The sequence below is a fragment of the Euprymna scolopes genome, chromosome 11 (genome assembly GCF_053919585.1).
Source record: "Euprymna scolopes isolate OS-2025 chromosome 11, ASM5391958v1, whole genome shotgun sequence".
NCBI classification, from domain to species: Eukaryota; Metazoa; Mollusca; class Cephalopoda; order Sepiida; family Sepiolidae; genus Euprymna; species Euprymna scolopes.
Genome location: NC_136492.1, coordinates 1,706,108 through 1,719,442, shown reverse-complemented (window position 1 = coordinate 1,719,442; position 13,335 = coordinate 1,706,108). Strand labels below are relative to the sequence as shown.

Here is a 13,335-nt window from a genome sequence, read left to right as displayed (position 1 = left end):
TTGTTTCCTTAATATATCGGCTCCATATCTCAGTTGGTTAGAGCGCCAGTCTAGTAAACTGGAGGTCGAGGGTCCGAATCCCTCTGGAGCCTTGTATTCTTGTTTAATACTTGTTTTTTCGTTAATGATATACAATCATATTTATTGTTTCCTTAATATATCGGCTCCATAGCTCAGTTGGTTAGAGCGCCATTCTAGTAAACTGGAGGTCGAGGGTCCGAATCCCTCTGGAGCCTTTTATTCTCGTTTAACACTTTTTTTATTATTAATGATACATAATTCTATTTATTGTTTCCTTAATATATCGGCTCCATAGCTCAGTTGGTTAGAGCGCCAGTCTAGTAAACTGGAGGTCGAGGGTCCGAATCCCTCTGGAGCCTTGTATTCTTGTTTAACACTCGTTTTATTATTAATGATACATAATCATATTTATTGTTTCATTAATATATCGGCTCCATAGCTCAGTTGGTTAGAGCGCCAGTCTAGTAAACTGGAGGTCGAGGGTCCGAATCCCTCTGGAGCCTTGTATTCTTGTTTAACACTTGTGTCATCATTAATGATATATAATCATACTTATTGTTTCATTAATATATCGGCTCCATAGCTCAGTTGGTTAGAGCGCCAGTCTAGTAAACTGGAGGTCGATGGTCCGAATCCCTCTGGAGCCTTGTATTCTTGTTTAACACTTGTGTCATCATTAATGATATATAATCATATTTATTGTTTCATTAATATATCGGCTCCATAGCTCAGTTGGTTAGAGCGCCAGTCTTGTAAACTGGAGGGCGAGGGTCCGAATCCCTCTGGAGCCTTGTATTCTTGTTTAACACTTGTGTCATCATTAATGATATATAATCATATTTATTGTTTCCTTAATATATCGGCTCCATAGCTCAGTTGGTTAGAGCGCCAGTCTAGTAAACTGGAGGTCGAGGGTCCGAATCCCTCTGGAGCCTTGTATTCTTGTGGAACACTTGTGTCATCATTAATGATATATAATCATATTTATTGTTTCATTAATATATCGGCTCAATAGCTCAGTTGGTTAGAGCGCTAGTCTTGTAAACTGGAGGTCGAGGGTCCGAATCCCTCTGGAGCCTTGTATTCTTGTGGAACACTTGTGTCATCATTAATGATATATAATCATATTTATTGTTTCATTAATATATCGGCTCCATAGCTCAGTTGGTTAGAGCGCCAGTCTTGTAAACTGGAGGTCGAGGGTCCGAATCCCTCTGGAGCCTTGTATTCTTGTTTAACACTCGTTTTATTATTAATGATACATAATCATATTTATTGTTTCCTTAATATATCGGCTCCATAGCTCAGTTGGTTAGAGCGCCAGTCTAGTAAACTGGAGGTCGAGGGTCCGAATCCCTCTGGAGCCTTGTATTCTTGTTTAACACTCGTTTTATTATTAATGATACATAATCATATTTATTGTTTCCTTAATATATTGGCTCCATAGCTCAGTTGGTTAGAGCGCCAGACTAGTAAACTGGAGGTCGAGGGTCCGAATCCCTCTGGAGCCTTGTATTCTTGTTTAACACTCGTTTTATTATTAATGATACATAATCATATTTATTGTTTCCTTAATATATCGGCTCCATAGCTCAGTTGGTTAGAGCGCCAGTCTAGTAAACTGGAGGTCGAGGGTCCGAATCCCTCTGGAGCCTTGTATTCTTGTTTAACACTCGTTTTATTATTAATGATACATAATCATATTTATTGTTTCCTTAATATATTGGCTCCATAGCTCAGTTGGTTAGAGCGCCAGTCTAGTAAACTGGAGGTCGAGGGTCCGAATCCCTCTGGAGCCTTGTATTCTTGTTTAACACTCGTTTTATTATTAATGATACATAATCATATTTTTTGTTTCCTTAATATATCGGCTCTATAGCTCAGTGTGTTAGAGCGCCAGTCTAGTAAACTGGAGGTCGAGGGTCCGAATCCCTATAGAGGCTTTTATTCTTGTTTAACACTCGTTTTATTATTAATGATACATAATCATATTTATTGTTTCCTTAATATATCGGCTCCATAGCTCAGTTGGTTAGAGCGCCAGTCTAGTAAACTGGAGGTCGAGGGTCCGAATCCCTCTGGAGCCTTGTATTCTTGTTTAACACTTGTGTCCTCATTAATGATATATAATCATAGTTATTGTTTCATTAATATATCGGCTCCATTGCTCAGTTGGTTAGAGCGCCAGTCTAGTAAACTGGAGGTCGAGGGTCCGAATCCCTCTGGAGCCTTGTATTCTTGTTTAACACTTGTGTCATCATTAATGATATATAATCATAGTTATTGTTTCATTTATATAGCGGCTCCATAGCTCTGTTGGTTAGAGCGCCAGTCTAGTAAACTGGAGGTCGAGGGTCCGAATCCCTCTGGAGCCTTGTATCTTGTTTAACACTCCTTTTATTATTAATGATACATAATCATATTTATTGTTTCCTTAATATATCGGCTCCATATCTCAGTTGGTTAGAGCGCCAGTCTAGTAAACTGGAGGTCGAGGGTCCGAATCCCTCTGGAGCCTTGTATTCTTGTTTAATACTTGTTTTTTCGTTAATGATATACAATCATATTTATTGTTTCCTTAATATATCGGCTCCATAGCTCAGTTGGTTAGAGCGCCATTCTAGTAAACTGGAGGTCGAGGGTCCGAATCCCTCTGGAGCCTTTTATTCTCGTTTAACACTTTTTTTATTATTAATGATACATAATTCTATTTATTGTTTCCTTAATATATCGGCTCCATAGCTCAGTTGGTTAGACCGCCAGTCTAGTAAACTGGAGGTCGAGGGTCCGAATCCCTCTGGAGCCTTGTATTCTTGTTTAACACTCGTTTTATCATTAATGATACATAATCATATTTATTGTTTCATTAATATATCGGCTCCATAGCTCAGTTGGTTAGAGCGCCAGTCTAGTAAACTGGAGGTCGAGGGTCCGAATCCCTCTGGAGCCTTGTATTCTTGTTTAACACTTGTGTCATCATTAATGATATATAATCATACTTATTGTTTCATTAATATATCGGCTCCATAGCTCAGTTGGTTAGAGCGCCAGTCTAGTAAACTGGAGGTCGATGGTCCGAATCCCTCTGGAGCCTTGTATTCTTGTTTAACACTTGTGTCATCATTAATGATATATAATCATATTTATTGTTTCATTAATATATCGGCTCCATAGCTCAGTTGGTTAGAGCGCCAGTCTTGTAAACTGGAGGGCGAGGGTCCGAATCCCTCTGGAGCCTTGTATTCTTGTTTAACACTTGTGTCATCATTAATGATATATAATCATATTTATTGTTTCCTTAATATATCGGCTCCATAGCTCAGTTGGTTAGAGCGCCAGTCTAGTAAACTGGAGGTCGAGGGTCCGAATCCCTCTGGAGCCTTGTATTCTTGTGGAACACTTGTGTCATCATTAATGATATATAATCATATTTATTGTTTCATTAATATATCGGCTCAATAGCTCAGTTGGTTAGAGCGCTAGTCTTGTAAACTGGAGGTCGAGGGTCCGAATCCCTCTGGAGCCTTGTATTCTTGTGGAACACTTGTGTCATCATTAATGATATATAATCATATTTATTGTTTCATTAATATATCGGCTCCATAGCTCAGTTGGTTAGAGCGCCAGTCTTGTAAACTGGAGGTCGAGGGTCCGAATCCCTCTGGAGCCTTGTATTCTTGTTTAACACTTGTGTCATCATTAATGATATATAATCATATTAATTGTTTCATTAATATATCGGCTTTATAGCTCAGTTGGTTAGAGCGCCAGTCTTGTAAACTGGAGGTCGAGGGTCCGAATCCCTCTGGAGCTTTGTATTCTTGTTTAACACTTGTTATATCATTAATGATATATAATCATATTTATTGTTTCATTAATATATCGGCTCCATAGCTCAGTTGGTTAGAGCGCCAGTCTAGTAAACTGGAGGTCGAGGGTCCGAATCCCTCTGGAGCCTTGTATTCTTGTGGAACACTTGTGTCATCATTAATGATATATAATCATATTTATTGTTTCATTAATATATCGGCTCCATAGCTCAGTTGGTTAGAGCGCCAGTCTTGTAAACTGGAGGTCGAGGGTCCGAATCCTTCTGGAGCCTTGTAGTCTTGTTTAACACTTGTGTCATCATTAATGATATATAATCATATTTATTGATTCATTAATATATCGGCTCCATAGCTCAGTTGGTTAGAGCGCCAGTCTTGTAAACTGGAGGTCGAGGGTCCGAATCCCTCTGGAGCCTTGTATCTTGTTTAACACTCCTTTTATTATTAATGATACATAATCATATTTATTGTTTCATTAATATATCGGCTCCATAGCTCAGTTGGTTAGAGCGCCAGTCTAGTAAACTGGAGGTCGAGGGTCCGAATCCCTCTGGAGCCTTGTATTCTTGTTTAACACTTGTGTCATCATTAATGATATATAATCATATTTATTGATTCATTAATATATCGGCTCCATAGCTCAGTTGGTTAGAGGGCCAGTCTTGTAAACTGGAGGTCGAGGGTCCGAATCCCTCTGGAGCCTTGTATTCTTGTGGAACACTTGTGTCATCATTAATGATATATAATCATATTTATTGTTTCATTAATATATCGGCTCCATAGCTCAGTTGGTTAGAGCGCCAGTCTTGTAAACTGGAGGTCGAGGGTCCGAATCCCTCTGGAGCCTTGTATTCTTGTGGAACACTTGTGTCATCATTAATGATATATAATCATATTTATTGTTTCATTAATATATCGGCTCCATAGCTCAGTTGGTTAGAGCGCCAGTCTTGTAAACACGAGGTCGAGGGTCCGAATCCCTCTGGAGCCTTGTATTCTTGTTTAACACTTGTGTCATCATTAATGATATATAATCATATTAATTGTTTCATTAATATATCGGCTTTATAGCTCAGTTGGTTAGAGCGCCAGTCTTGTAAACTGGAGGTCGAGGGTCCGAATCCCTCTGGAGCCTTGTATTCTTGTTTAACACTTGTGTCATCATAAATGATATATAATCATATTTATTGTTTCATTAATATATCGGCTCCATAGCTCAGTTGGTTAGAGCGCCAGTCTAGTAAACTGGAGGTCGAGGGTCCGAATCCCTCTGGAGCCTTGTATTCTTGTGGAACACTTGTGTCATCATTAATGATATATAATCATATTTATTGATTCATTAATATATCGGCTCCATAGCTCAGTTGGTTAGAGCGCCAGTCTTGTAAACTGGAGGTCGAGGGTCCGAATCCCTCTGGAGCCTTGTATCTTGTTTAACACTCCTTTTATTATTCATGATACATAATCATATTTATTGTTTCATTAATATATCGGCTCCATAGCTCAGTTGGTTAGAGCGCCAGTCTAGTAAACTGGAGGTCGAGGGTCCGAATCCCTCTGGAGCCTTGTATTCATGTTTAACACTTGTGTCATCATTAATGATATATAATCATATTTATTGTTTCATTAATATATCGGCTCCATAGTTGAGTTGGTAAGAGCGCCAGTCTTGTAAACTGGAGGTCGAGGGTCCGAATCCCTCTGGAGCCTTGTATTCTTGTTTAACACTTGTGTCATCATTAATGATATATAATCATATTTATTGATTCATTAATATATCGGCTCCATAGCTCAGTTGGTTAGAGGGCCAGTCTTGTAAACTGGAGGTCGAGGGTCCGAATCCCTCTGGAGCCTTGTATCTTGTTTAACTATCCTTTTATTATTAATGATACATAATCATATTTATTCTTTCCTTAATATATCGGCTCCATAGCTCAGTTGGTTAGAGCGCCAGTCTAGTAAACTGGAGGTCGAGGGTCCGAATCCCTCTGGAGCCTTGTATTCTTGTTTAATACTTGTTTTATCGTTAATGATATACAATCATATTTATTGTTTCATTAATATATCGGCTCCATAGCTCAGTTGGTTAGAGCGCCAGTCTAGTAAACTGGAGGTCGAGGGTCCGAATCCCTCTGGAGCCTTGTAATCTTGTTTAATACTTGTGTCATCATTAATGATATATAATCATATTTATTGTTTCCTTAATATATCGGCTCCATAGCTCAGTTGGTTAGAGCGCCAGTCTTGTAAACTGGAGGTCGAGGGTCCGAATCCCTCTGGAGCCTTGTATTCTTGTTTAACACTTGTGTCATCATTAATGATATATAATCATATTTATTGATTCATTAATATATCGGTTCCATAGCTCAGTTGGTTAGAGCGCCGGTCTTGTAAACTGGAGCTCGAGGGTCCGAATCCCTCTGGAGCCTTGTATCTTGTTTAACACTCCTTTTATTATTAATGATACATAATCATATTTATTGTTTCCTTAATATATCGGCTCCATAGCTCAGTTGGTTAGAGCGCCAGTCTAGTAAACTGGAGGTCGAGGGTCCGAATCCCTCTGGAGCCTTGTATTCTTGTTTAATACTTGTTTTATCGTTAATGATATACAATCATATTTATTGTTTCATTAATATATCGGCTCCATAGCTCAGTTGGTTAGAGCGCCAGTCTAGTAAACTGGAGGTCGAGGGTCCGAATCCCTCTGGAGCCTTGTAATCTTGTTTAATACTTGTGTCATCATTAATGATATATAATCATATTTATTGTTTTCTTAATATATCGGCTCCATAGCTCAGTTGGTTAGAGCGCCAGTCTTGTAAACTGGAGGTCGCGGGTCCGAATCCCTCTGGAGCCTTTTATTCTTGGTTAACACTCGTTTTATTATTAATGATACATAATCATATTTATTGTTTCCTTAATATATCGGCTCCATAGCTCAGTTGGTTAGAGCGCCAGTCTAGTAAACTGGAGGTCGAGGGTCCGAATCCCTCTGGAGCCTTGTATTCTTGTTTAACACTTGTGTCATCATTAATGATATATAATCATATTTATTGTTTCATTAATATATCGGCTCCATAGCTCAGTTGGTTAGAGCGCCAGTCTTGTAAACTGGAGGTCGAGGGTCCGACTCCCTCTGGAGCCTTGTATTCTTGTTTAACACGTGTGTCATCCTTAATGATATATAATCATATTTATTGTTTCCTTAATATATCGGCTCCATAGCTCAGTTGGTTAGAGCGCCAGTCTTGTAAACTGGAGGTCGAGGGTCCGAATCCCTCTGGAGGCTGGTATTCTTGTTTAACACTTGTGTAATCATTAATGATATATATTCATATTTATTGTTTCCTTAATATATCGGCTCCATAGCTCAGTTGGTTAGAGCACCAGTCTTGTAAACTGGAGGTCGAGGGTCCGAATCCCTCTGGAGCCTTGTATTCTTGTTTAACACGTGTGTCATCCTTAATGATATATAATGATATTTATTGTTTCCTTAATATATCGGCTCCATAGCTCAGTTGGTTAGAGCGCCAGTCTTGTAAACTGGAGGTCGAGGGTCCGAATCCCTCTGGAGCCTTGTATTCTTGTTTAACACGTGTGTCATCCTAAATGATATATAATCATATTTATTGTTTCCTTCATATATCGGCTCCATAGCTCAGTTGGTTAGAGCACCAGTCTTGTAAACTGGAGGTCGAGGGTCCGAATCCCTCTGGAGCCTTGTATTTTTGTTTAACACGTGTGTCATCATTAATGATATATAATCATATTTATTGTTTCCTTAATATATCGGCTCCATAGCTCAGTTGGATAGAGCACCAGTCTTGTAAACTGGAGGTCGAGGGTCCGAATCCCTCTGGAGCCTTGTATTCTTGTTTAACACGTGTGTCATCCTTAATGATATATAATCATATTTATTGTTTCCTTAATATATCGGCTCCATAGCTCAGTTGGTTAGAGGGCCAGTCTTGTAAACTGGAGGTCGAGGGTCCGAATCCCTCTGGAGCCTTGTATCTTGTTTAACACTCCTTTTATTATTAATGATACATAATCATATTTATTCTTTCCTTAATATATCGGCTCCATAGCTCAGTTGGTTAGAGCGCCAGTCTAGTAAACTGGAGGTCGAGGGTCCGAATCCCTCTGGAGCCTTGTATTCTTGTTTAATACTTGTTTTATCGTTAATGATATACAATCATATTTATTGTTTCATTAATATATCGGCTCCATAGCTCAGTTGGTTAGAGCGCCAGTCTAGTAAACTGGAGGTCGAGGGTCCGAATCCCTCCGGAGCCTTGTAATCTTGTTTAATACTTGTGTCATCATTAATGATATATAATCATATTTATTGTTTCCTTAATATATCGGCTCCATAGCTCAGTTGGTTAGAGCGCCAGTCTTGTAAACTGGAGGTCGAGGGTCCGAATCCCTCTGGAGCCTTGTATTCTTGTTTAACACTTGTGTCATCATTAATGATATATAATCATATTTAATGATTCATTAATATATCGGTTCCATAGCTCAGTTGGTTAGAGCGCCGGTCTTGTAAACTGGAGCTCGAGGGTCCGAATCCCTCTGGAGCCTTGTATCTTGTTTAACACTCCTTTTATTATTAATGATACATAATCATATTTATTGTTTCCTTAATATATCGGCTCCATTGCTCAGTTGGTTAGAGCGCCAGTCTAGTAAACTGGAGGTCGAGGGTCCGAATCCCTCTGGAGCCTTGTATTCTTGTTTAATACTTGTTTAATCGTTAATGATATACAATCATATTTATTGTTTCATTAATATATCGGCTCCATAGCTCAGTTGGTTAGAGCGCCAGTCTAGTAAACTGGAGGTCGAGGGTCCGAATCCCTCTGGAGCCTTGTATTCTTGTTTAATACTTGTGTCATCATTAATGATACATAATCATATTTATTGTTTCCTTAATATATCGGCTCCATAGCTCAGTTGGTTAGAGCTCCAGTCTAGTAAACTGGAGGTCGAGGGTCCGAATCCCTCTGGAGCCTTGTATTCTTGTTTAACACTTGTGTCATCATTAATGAAACATAATAATATTTATTGTTTCCTTAATATATCGGCTCCATAGCTCAGTTGGTTAGAGCGCCAGTCTTGTAAACTGGAGGTCGAGGGTCCGAATCCCTCTGGAGCCTTGTATTCTTGTTTAACACGTGTGTCATCCTTAATGATATATAATCATATTTATTGTTTCCTTAATATATCGGCTCCATAGCTCAGTTGGTTAGAGCGCCAGTCTTGTAAACTGGAGGTCGAGGGTCCGAATCCCTCTGGAGGCTGGTATTCTTGTTTAACACTTGTGTAATCATTAATGATATATATTCATATTTATTGTTTCCTTAATATATCGGCTCCATAGCTCAGTTGGTTAGAGCACCAGTCTTGTAAACTGGAGGTCGAGGGTCCGAATCCCTCTGGAGCCTTGTATTCTTGTTTAACACGTGTGTCATCCTTAATGATATATAATCATATTTAGTGTTTCCTTAATATATCGACTCCATAGCTCAGTTGGTTAGAGCGCCAGTCTTGTAAACTGGAGGTCGAGGGTCCGAATCCCTCTGGAGCCTTGTATTCTTGTTTAACACGTGGGTGTGTCATCCTAAATGATATATAATCATATTTATTGTTTCCTTCATATATCGGCTCCATAGCTCAGTTGGTTAGAGCACCAGTCTTGTAAACTGGAGGTCGAGGGTCCGAATCCCTCTGGAGCCTTGTATTTTTGTTTAACACGTGTGTCATCATTAATGATATATAATCATATTTATTGTTTCCTTAATATATCGGCTCCATAGCTCAGTTGGTTAGAGCACCAGTCTTGTAAACTGGAAGTCGAGGGTCCGAATCCCTCTGGAGCCTTGTATTCTTGTTTAACACGTGTGTCATCCTTAATGATATATAATCATATTTATTGTTTCATTAATATATCGGCTCCATAGCTCAGTTGGTTAGAGCGCCAGTCTTGTAAACTGGAGGTCGAGGGTCCGAATCCCTCTGGAGCCTTTTATTCTCGTTTAACACTCGTTTTATTGTTAATGATACATAATCATGTTTATTATTTCCTTAATATATCGGCTCCATAGCTCAGTTGGTTAGAGCGCCAGTCTTGTAAACTGGAGGTCGAGGGTCCGAATCCCTCTGGAGCCTTTTATTCTTGTTTAACACTCGTTTTATTATTAATGATACATAATCATATTTATTGTTTCCTTAATATATCGGCTCCATAGCTCAGTTGGTTAGAGCGCCAGTCTTGTATTATGGAGGTCGAGGGTCCGAATCCCTCTGGAGCCTTTTATTCTCGTTTAACACTCGTTTTATTATTAATGATACATAATCATATTTATTGTTTCCTATATATATCGGCTCCATAGCTCAGTTGGTTAGAGCGCCAGTCTTGTAAACTGGAGGTCGAGGGTCCGAATCCCTCTGGAGCCTTTTATTCGCGTTTAACACTCGTTTTATCATTAATGATACATAATCATATTTATTGTTTCCTTAATATATCGGCTCCATAGCTCAGTTGGTTAGAGCGCCAGTCTTGTAAACTGGAGGTCGAGGGTCCGAATCCCTCTGGAGCCTTTTATTCTCGTTTAACACTCGTTTTATTATTAATGATACATAATCATATTTATTGTTTCCTTAATATATCGGCTCCATAGCTCAGTTGGTTAGAGCGCCCGTCTTGTAAACTGGAGGTCGAGGGTCCGAATCCCTCTGGAGCCTTGTATTCTCGTTAAACACTTGTTTTATCATTAATGATACATAATCATATTTATTGTTTCCTTAATATATCGGCTCCATAGCTCAGTTGGTTAGAGCGCCAGTCTTGTAAACTGGAGGTCGAGGGTCCGAATCCCTCTGGAGCCTTTTATTCTCGTTTAACACTCGTTTTATTATTAATGATACATAATCATATTTATTGTTTCCTTAATATATCGGCTCCATAGCTCAGTTGGTTAGAGCGCCGGTCTTGTAAACTGGAGGTCGAGGGTCCGACTCCCTCTGGAGCCTTGTATTCTTGTTTAACACTTGTGTCATCATTAATGATATATAATCATATTTGTTGTTTCCTGAATATATCGGCTCCATAGCTCAGTTGGTTAGAGCGCCAGTCTTGTAAACTGGAGGTCGAGGGTCCGAATCCCTCTGGAGCCTTGTATTCTTGTTTAACACGTGTGTCATCCTTAATGATATATAATCATATTTATTGTTTCCTTAATATATCGGCTCCATAGCTCAGTTGGTTAGAGCGCCAGTCTTGTAAACTGGAGGTCGAGGGTCCGAATCCCTCTGGAGGCTGGTATTCTTGTTTAACACTTGTGTAATCATTAATGATATATATTCATATTTATTGTTTCCTTAATATATCGGCTCCATAGCTCAGTTGGTTAGAGCACCAGTCTTGTAAACTGGAGGTCGAGGGTCCGAATCCCTCTGGAGCCTTGTATTCTTGTTTAACACGTGTGTCATCCTTAATGATATATAATGATATTTATTGTTTCCTTAATATATCGGCTCCATAGCTCAGTTGGTTAGAGCGCCAGTCTTGTAAACTGGAGGTCGAGGGTCCGAATCCCTCTGGAGCCTTGTATTCTTGTTTAACACGTGTGTCATCCTAAATGATATATAATCATATTTATTGTTTCCTTCATATATCGGCTCCATAGCTCAGTTGGTTAGAGCACCAGTCTTGTAAACTGGAGGTCGAGGGTCCGAATCCCTCTGGAGCCTTGTATTTTTGTTTAACACGTGTGTCATCATTAATGATATATAATCATATTTATTGTTTCCTTAATATATCGGCTCCATAGCTCAGTTGGATAGAGCACCAGTCTTGTAAACTGGAGGTCGAGGGTCCGAATCCCTCTGGAGCCTTGTATTCTTGTTTAACACGTGTGTCATCCTTAATGATATATAATCATATTTATTGTTTCCTTAATATATCGGCTCCATAGCTCAGTTGGTTAGAGGGCCAGTCTTGTAAACTGGAGGTCGAGGGTCGGAATCCCTCTGGAGCCTTGTATCTTGTTTAACACTCCTTTTATTATTAATGATACATAATCATATTTATTCTTTCCTTAATATATCGGCTCCATAGCTCAGTTGGTTAGAGCGCCAGTCTAGTAAACTGGAGGTCGAGGGTCCGAATCCCTCTGGAGCCTTGTATTCTTGTTTAATACTTGTTTTATCGTTAATGATATACAATCATATTTATTGTTTCATTAATATATCGGCTCCATAGCTCAGTTGGTTAGAGCGCCAGTCTAGTAAACTGGAGGTCGAGGGTCCGAATCCCTCCGGAGCCTTGTAATCTTGTTTAATACTTGTGTCATCATTAATGATATATAATCATATTTATTGTTTCCTTAATATATCGGCTCCATAGCTCAGTTGGTTAGAGCGCCAGTCTTGTAAACTGGAGGTCGAGGGTCCGAATCCCTCTGGAGCCTTGTATTCTTGTTTAACACTTGTGTCATCATTAATGATATATAATCATATTTAATGATTCATTAATATATCGGTTCCATAGCTCAGTTGGTTAGAGCGCCGGTCTTGTAAACTGGAGCTCGAGGGTCCGAATCCCTCTGGAGCCTTGTATCTTGTTTAACACTCCTTTTATTATTAATGATACATAATCATATTTATTCTTTCCTTAATATATCGGCTCCATAGCTCAGTTGGTTAGAGCGCCAGTCTAGTAAACTGGAGGTCGAGGGTCCGAATCCCTCTGGAGCCTTGTATTCTTGTTTAATACTTGTTTAATCGTTAATGATATACAATCATATTTATTGTTTCATTAATATATCGGCTCCATAGCTCAGTTGGTTAGAGCGCCAGTCTAGTAAACTGGAGGTCGAGGGTCCGAATCCCTCTGGAGCCTTGTATTCTTGTTTAATACTTGTGTCATCATTAATGATACATAATCATATTTATTGTTTCCTTAATATATCGGCTCCATAGCTCAGTTGGTTAGAGCTCCAGTCTAGTAAACTGGAGGTCGAGGGTCCGAATCCCTCTGGAGCCTTGTATTCTTGTTTAACACTTGTGTCATCATTAATGAAACATAATAATATTTATTGTTTCCTTAATATATCGGCTCCATAGCTCAGTTGGTTAGAGCGCCAGTCTTGTAAACTGGAGGTCGAGGGTCCGAATCCCTCTGGAGCCTTGTATTCTTGTTTAACACGTGTGTCATCCTTAATGATATATAATCATATTTATTGTTTCCTTAATATATCGGCTCCATAGCTCAGTTGGTTAGAGCGCCAGTCTTGTAAACTGGAGGTCGAGGGTCCGAATCCCTCTGGAGGCTGGTATTCTTGTTTAACACTTGTGTAATCATTAATGATATATATTCATATTTATTGTTTCCTTAATATATCGGCTCCATAGCTCAGTTGGTTAGAGCACCAGTCTTGTAAACTGGAGGTCGAGGGTCCGAATCCCTCTGGAGCCT

General features: G+C 39.3%; 64 non-coding genes across 64 annotated transcripts; all 64 read left to right on the top strand.

Annotated features, from left to right (window-relative positions):
* The first annotated feature begins 306 nt into the window (after positions 1-306).
* Positions 307-380, top strand: Trnat-agu (transfer RNA threonine (anticodon AGU)). Its single transcript has one exon. It is a non-coding gene; the product is annotated as a tRNA-Thr (tRNA).
* Positions 381-450: 70 nt separating this feature from the next.
* Positions 451-524, top strand: Trnat-agu (transfer RNA threonine (anticodon AGU)). Its single transcript has one exon. It is a non-coding gene; the product is annotated as a tRNA-Thr (tRNA).
* A 214-nt stretch (positions 525-738) lies between these two features.
* Positions 739-812, top strand: Trnat-ugu (transfer RNA threonine (anticodon UGU)). Its single transcript has one exon. It is a non-coding gene; the product is annotated as a tRNA-Thr (tRNA).
* Positions 813-882: 70 nt separating this feature from the next.
* Positions 883-956, top strand: Trnat-agu (transfer RNA threonine (anticodon AGU)). The gene has a single exon. It is a non-coding gene; the product is annotated as a tRNA-Thr (tRNA).
* Positions 957-1,170: 214 nt separating this feature from the next.
* Trnat-ugu (transfer RNA threonine (anticodon UGU)) lies at positions 1,171-1,244 on the top strand. The gene has a single exon. It is a non-coding gene; the product is annotated as a tRNA-Thr (tRNA).
* Positions 1,245-1,314: 70 nt separating this feature from the next.
* Trnat-agu (transfer RNA threonine (anticodon AGU)) lies at positions 1,315-1,388 on the top strand. The gene has a single exon. It is a non-coding gene; the product is annotated as a tRNA-Thr (tRNA).
* A 214-nt stretch (positions 1,389-1,602) lies between these two features.
* On the top strand, positions 1,603-1,676 carry Trnat-agu (transfer RNA threonine (anticodon AGU)). The gene has a single exon. It is a non-coding gene; the product is annotated as a tRNA-Thr (tRNA).
* A 70-nt stretch (positions 1,677-1,746) lies between these two features.
* Trnat-agu (transfer RNA threonine (anticodon AGU)) lies at positions 1,747-1,820 on the top strand. The gene has a single exon. It is a non-coding gene; the product is annotated as a tRNA-Thr (tRNA).
* A 214-nt stretch (positions 1,821-2,034) lies between these two features.
* On the top strand, positions 2,035-2,108 carry Trnat-agu (transfer RNA threonine (anticodon AGU)). The gene has a single exon. It is a non-coding gene; the product is annotated as a tRNA-Thr (tRNA).
* A 789-nt stretch (positions 2,109-2,897) lies between these two features.
* Trnat-agu (transfer RNA threonine (anticodon AGU)) lies at positions 2,898-2,971 on the top strand. The gene has a single exon. It is a non-coding gene; the product is annotated as a tRNA-Thr (tRNA).
* A 214-nt stretch (positions 2,972-3,185) lies between these two features.
* On the top strand, positions 3,186-3,259 carry Trnat-ugu (transfer RNA threonine (anticodon UGU)). The gene has a single exon. It is a non-coding gene; the product is annotated as a tRNA-Thr (tRNA).
* Positions 3,260-3,329: 70 nt separating this feature from the next.
* Positions 3,330-3,403, top strand: Trnat-agu (transfer RNA threonine (anticodon AGU)). The gene has a single exon. It is a non-coding gene; the product is annotated as a tRNA-Thr (tRNA).
* A 214-nt stretch (positions 3,404-3,617) lies between these two features.
* On the top strand, positions 3,618-3,691 carry Trnat-ugu (transfer RNA threonine (anticodon UGU)). Its single transcript has one exon. It is a non-coding gene; the product is annotated as a tRNA-Thr (tRNA).
* Positions 3,692-3,905: 214 nt separating this feature from the next.
* Positions 3,906-3,979, top strand: Trnat-agu (transfer RNA threonine (anticodon AGU)). The gene has a single exon. It is a non-coding gene; the product is annotated as a tRNA-Thr (tRNA).
* A 70-nt stretch (positions 3,980-4,049) lies between these two features.
* Positions 4,050-4,123, top strand: Trnat-ugu (transfer RNA threonine (anticodon UGU)). Its single transcript has one exon. It is a non-coding gene; the product is annotated as a tRNA-Thr (tRNA).
* A 70-nt stretch (positions 4,124-4,193) lies between these two features.
* Positions 4,194-4,267, top strand: Trnat-ugu (transfer RNA threonine (anticodon UGU)). Its single transcript has one exon. It is a non-coding gene; the product is annotated as a tRNA-Thr (tRNA).
* Positions 4,268-4,336: 69 nt separating this feature from the next.
* Trnat-agu (transfer RNA threonine (anticodon AGU)) lies at positions 4,337-4,410 on the top strand. The gene has a single exon. It is a non-coding gene; the product is annotated as a tRNA-Thr (tRNA).
* A 214-nt stretch (positions 4,411-4,624) lies between these two features.
* On the top strand, positions 4,625-4,698 carry Trnat-ugu (transfer RNA threonine (anticodon UGU)). The gene has a single exon. It is a non-coding gene; the product is annotated as a tRNA-Thr (tRNA).
* Positions 4,699-4,912: 214 nt separating this feature from the next.
* Trnat-ugu (transfer RNA threonine (anticodon UGU)) lies at positions 4,913-4,986 on the top strand. The gene has a single exon. It is a non-coding gene; the product is annotated as a tRNA-Thr (tRNA).
* Positions 4,987-5,056: 70 nt separating this feature from the next.
* On the top strand, positions 5,057-5,130 carry Trnat-agu (transfer RNA threonine (anticodon AGU)). Its single transcript has one exon. It is a non-coding gene; the product is annotated as a tRNA-Thr (tRNA).
* A 70-nt stretch (positions 5,131-5,200) lies between these two features.
* Positions 5,201-5,274, top strand: Trnat-ugu (transfer RNA threonine (anticodon UGU)). The gene has a single exon. It is a non-coding gene; the product is annotated as a tRNA-Thr (tRNA).
* Positions 5,275-5,343: 69 nt separating this feature from the next.
* Trnat-agu (transfer RNA threonine (anticodon AGU)) lies at positions 5,344-5,417 on the top strand. Its single transcript has one exon. It is a non-coding gene; the product is annotated as a tRNA-Thr (tRNA).
* A 357-nt stretch (positions 5,418-5,774) lies between these two features.
* On the top strand, positions 5,775-5,848 carry Trnat-agu (transfer RNA threonine (anticodon AGU)). The gene has a single exon. It is a non-coding gene; the product is annotated as a tRNA-Thr (tRNA).
* A 70-nt stretch (positions 5,849-5,918) lies between these two features.
* Positions 5,919-5,992, top strand: Trnat-agu (transfer RNA threonine (anticodon AGU)). The gene has a single exon. It is a non-coding gene; the product is annotated as a tRNA-Thr (tRNA).
* Positions 5,993-6,062: 70 nt separating this feature from the next.
* Positions 6,063-6,136, top strand: Trnat-ugu (transfer RNA threonine (anticodon UGU)). Its single transcript has one exon. It is a non-coding gene; the product is annotated as a tRNA-Thr (tRNA).
* A 213-nt stretch (positions 6,137-6,349) lies between these two features.
* Trnat-agu (transfer RNA threonine (anticodon AGU)) lies at positions 6,350-6,423 on the top strand. The gene has a single exon. It is a non-coding gene; the product is annotated as a tRNA-Thr (tRNA).
* Positions 6,424-6,493: 70 nt separating this feature from the next.
* Positions 6,494-6,567, top strand: Trnat-agu (transfer RNA threonine (anticodon AGU)). Its single transcript has one exon. It is a non-coding gene; the product is annotated as a tRNA-Thr (tRNA).
* A 70-nt stretch (positions 6,568-6,637) lies between these two features.
* On the top strand, positions 6,638-6,711 carry Trnat-ugu (transfer RNA threonine (anticodon UGU)). Its single transcript has one exon. It is a non-coding gene; the product is annotated as a tRNA-Thr (tRNA).
* A 70-nt stretch (positions 6,712-6,781) lies between these two features.
* Positions 6,782-6,855, top strand: Trnat-agu (transfer RNA threonine (anticodon AGU)). The gene has a single exon. It is a non-coding gene; the product is annotated as a tRNA-Thr (tRNA).
* Positions 6,856-6,925: 70 nt separating this feature from the next.
* Trnat-ugu (transfer RNA threonine (anticodon UGU)) lies at positions 6,926-6,999 on the top strand. Its single transcript has one exon. It is a non-coding gene; the product is annotated as a tRNA-Thr (tRNA).
* Positions 7,000-7,069: 70 nt separating this feature from the next.
* Positions 7,070-7,143, top strand: Trnat-ugu (transfer RNA threonine (anticodon UGU)). Its single transcript has one exon. It is a non-coding gene; the product is annotated as a tRNA-Thr (tRNA).
* A 70-nt stretch (positions 7,144-7,213) lies between these two features.
* Trnat-ugu (transfer RNA threonine (anticodon UGU)) lies at positions 7,214-7,287 on the top strand. The gene has a single exon. It is a non-coding gene; the product is annotated as a tRNA-Thr (tRNA).
* Positions 7,288-7,357: 70 nt separating this feature from the next.
* Trnat-ugu (transfer RNA threonine (anticodon UGU)) lies at positions 7,358-7,431 on the top strand. Its single transcript has one exon. It is a non-coding gene; the product is annotated as a tRNA-Thr (tRNA).
* A 70-nt stretch (positions 7,432-7,501) lies between these two features.
* On the top strand, positions 7,502-7,575 carry Trnat-ugu (transfer RNA threonine (anticodon UGU)). The gene has a single exon. It is a non-coding gene; the product is annotated as a tRNA-Thr (tRNA).
* Positions 7,576-7,645: 70 nt separating this feature from the next.
* Trnat-ugu (transfer RNA threonine (anticodon UGU)) lies at positions 7,646-7,719 on the top strand. The gene has a single exon. It is a non-coding gene; the product is annotated as a tRNA-Thr (tRNA).
* A 213-nt stretch (positions 7,720-7,932) lies between these two features.
* On the top strand, positions 7,933-8,006 carry Trnat-agu (transfer RNA threonine (anticodon AGU)). The gene has a single exon. It is a non-coding gene; the product is annotated as a tRNA-Thr (tRNA).
* Positions 8,007-8,220: 214 nt separating this feature from the next.
* Positions 8,221-8,294, top strand: Trnat-ugu (transfer RNA threonine (anticodon UGU)). Its single transcript has one exon. It is a non-coding gene; the product is annotated as a tRNA-Thr (tRNA).
* A 357-nt stretch (positions 8,295-8,651) lies between these two features.
* Trnat-agu (transfer RNA threonine (anticodon AGU)) lies at positions 8,652-8,725 on the top strand. The gene has a single exon. It is a non-coding gene; the product is annotated as a tRNA-Thr (tRNA).
* Positions 8,726-8,795: 70 nt separating this feature from the next.
* Positions 8,796-8,869, top strand: Trnat-agu (transfer RNA threonine (anticodon AGU)). The gene has a single exon. It is a non-coding gene; the product is annotated as a tRNA-Thr (tRNA).
* A 70-nt stretch (positions 8,870-8,939) lies between these two features.
* On the top strand, positions 8,940-9,013 carry Trnat-ugu (transfer RNA threonine (anticodon UGU)). Its single transcript has one exon. It is a non-coding gene; the product is annotated as a tRNA-Thr (tRNA).
* Positions 9,014-9,083: 70 nt separating this feature from the next.
* On the top strand, positions 9,084-9,157 carry Trnat-ugu (transfer RNA threonine (anticodon UGU)). Its single transcript has one exon. It is a non-coding gene; the product is annotated as a tRNA-Thr (tRNA).
* A 70-nt stretch (positions 9,158-9,227) lies between these two features.
* On the top strand, positions 9,228-9,301 carry Trnat-ugu (transfer RNA threonine (anticodon UGU)). Its single transcript has one exon. It is a non-coding gene; the product is annotated as a tRNA-Thr (tRNA).
* A 218-nt stretch (positions 9,302-9,519) lies between these two features.
* Trnat-ugu (transfer RNA threonine (anticodon UGU)) lies at positions 9,520-9,593 on the top strand. The gene has a single exon. It is a non-coding gene; the product is annotated as a tRNA-Thr (tRNA).
* A 70-nt stretch (positions 9,594-9,663) lies between these two features.
* Trnat-ugu (transfer RNA threonine (anticodon UGU)) lies at positions 9,664-9,737 on the top strand. The gene has a single exon. It is a non-coding gene; the product is annotated as a tRNA-Thr (tRNA).
* A 70-nt stretch (positions 9,738-9,807) lies between these two features.
* Positions 9,808-9,881, top strand: Trnat-ugu (transfer RNA threonine (anticodon UGU)). The gene has a single exon. It is a non-coding gene; the product is annotated as a tRNA-Thr (tRNA).
* Positions 9,882-9,951: 70 nt separating this feature from the next.
* Trnat-ugu (transfer RNA threonine (anticodon UGU)) lies at positions 9,952-10,025 on the top strand. Its single transcript has one exon. It is a non-coding gene; the product is annotated as a tRNA-Thr (tRNA).
* Positions 10,026-10,239: 214 nt separating this feature from the next.
* Trnat-ugu (transfer RNA threonine (anticodon UGU)) lies at positions 10,240-10,313 on the top strand. Its single transcript has one exon. It is a non-coding gene; the product is annotated as a tRNA-Thr (tRNA).
* Positions 10,314-10,383: 70 nt separating this feature from the next.
* On the top strand, positions 10,384-10,457 carry Trnat-ugu (transfer RNA threonine (anticodon UGU)). Its single transcript has one exon. It is a non-coding gene; the product is annotated as a tRNA-Thr (tRNA).
* Positions 10,458-10,671: 214 nt separating this feature from the next.
* Positions 10,672-10,745, top strand: Trnat-ugu (transfer RNA threonine (anticodon UGU)). Its single transcript has one exon. It is a non-coding gene; the product is annotated as a tRNA-Thr (tRNA).
* Positions 10,746-10,815: 70 nt separating this feature from the next.
* On the top strand, positions 10,816-10,889 carry Trnat-ugu (transfer RNA threonine (anticodon UGU)). The gene has a single exon. It is a non-coding gene; the product is annotated as a tRNA-Thr (tRNA).
* Positions 10,890-10,959: 70 nt separating this feature from the next.
* Positions 10,960-11,033, top strand: Trnat-ugu (transfer RNA threonine (anticodon UGU)). The gene has a single exon. It is a non-coding gene; the product is annotated as a tRNA-Thr (tRNA).
* A 70-nt stretch (positions 11,034-11,103) lies between these two features.
* Positions 11,104-11,177, top strand: Trnat-ugu (transfer RNA threonine (anticodon UGU)). Its single transcript has one exon. It is a non-coding gene; the product is annotated as a tRNA-Thr (tRNA).
* A 70-nt stretch (positions 11,178-11,247) lies between these two features.
* Positions 11,248-11,321, top strand: Trnat-ugu (transfer RNA threonine (anticodon UGU)). The gene has a single exon. It is a non-coding gene; the product is annotated as a tRNA-Thr (tRNA).
* A 70-nt stretch (positions 11,322-11,391) lies between these two features.
* On the top strand, positions 11,392-11,465 carry Trnat-ugu (transfer RNA threonine (anticodon UGU)). The gene has a single exon. It is a non-coding gene; the product is annotated as a tRNA-Thr (tRNA).
* A 70-nt stretch (positions 11,466-11,535) lies between these two features.
* On the top strand, positions 11,536-11,609 carry Trnat-ugu (transfer RNA threonine (anticodon UGU)). The gene has a single exon. It is a non-coding gene; the product is annotated as a tRNA-Thr (tRNA).
* A 70-nt stretch (positions 11,610-11,679) lies between these two features.
* On the top strand, positions 11,680-11,753 carry Trnat-ugu (transfer RNA threonine (anticodon UGU)). Its single transcript has one exon. It is a non-coding gene; the product is annotated as a tRNA-Thr (tRNA).
* A 213-nt stretch (positions 11,754-11,966) lies between these two features.
* Trnat-agu (transfer RNA threonine (anticodon AGU)) lies at positions 11,967-12,040 on the top strand. The gene has a single exon. It is a non-coding gene; the product is annotated as a tRNA-Thr (tRNA).
* Positions 12,041-12,254: 214 nt separating this feature from the next.
* Trnat-ugu (transfer RNA threonine (anticodon UGU)) lies at positions 12,255-12,328 on the top strand. The gene has a single exon. It is a non-coding gene; the product is annotated as a tRNA-Thr (tRNA).
* A 213-nt stretch (positions 12,329-12,541) lies between these two features.
* Positions 12,542-12,615, top strand: Trnat-agu (transfer RNA threonine (anticodon AGU)). The gene has a single exon. It is a non-coding gene; the product is annotated as a tRNA-Thr (tRNA).
* A 70-nt stretch (positions 12,616-12,685) lies between these two features.
* Trnat-agu (transfer RNA threonine (anticodon AGU)) lies at positions 12,686-12,759 on the top strand. Its single transcript has one exon. It is a non-coding gene; the product is annotated as a tRNA-Thr (tRNA).
* A 70-nt stretch (positions 12,760-12,829) lies between these two features.
* Trnat-agu (transfer RNA threonine (anticodon AGU)) lies at positions 12,830-12,903 on the top strand. Its single transcript has one exon. It is a non-coding gene; the product is annotated as a tRNA-Thr (tRNA).
* Positions 12,904-12,973: 70 nt separating this feature from the next.
* On the top strand, positions 12,974-13,047 carry Trnat-ugu (transfer RNA threonine (anticodon UGU)). The gene has a single exon. It is a non-coding gene; the product is annotated as a tRNA-Thr (tRNA).
* Positions 13,048-13,117: 70 nt separating this feature from the next.
* On the top strand, positions 13,118-13,191 carry Trnat-ugu (transfer RNA threonine (anticodon UGU)). The gene has a single exon. It is a non-coding gene; the product is annotated as a tRNA-Thr (tRNA).
* A 70-nt stretch (positions 13,192-13,261) lies between these two features.
* On the top strand, positions 13,262-13,335 carry Trnat-ugu (transfer RNA threonine (anticodon UGU)). Its single transcript has one exon. It is a non-coding gene; the product is annotated as a tRNA-Thr (tRNA).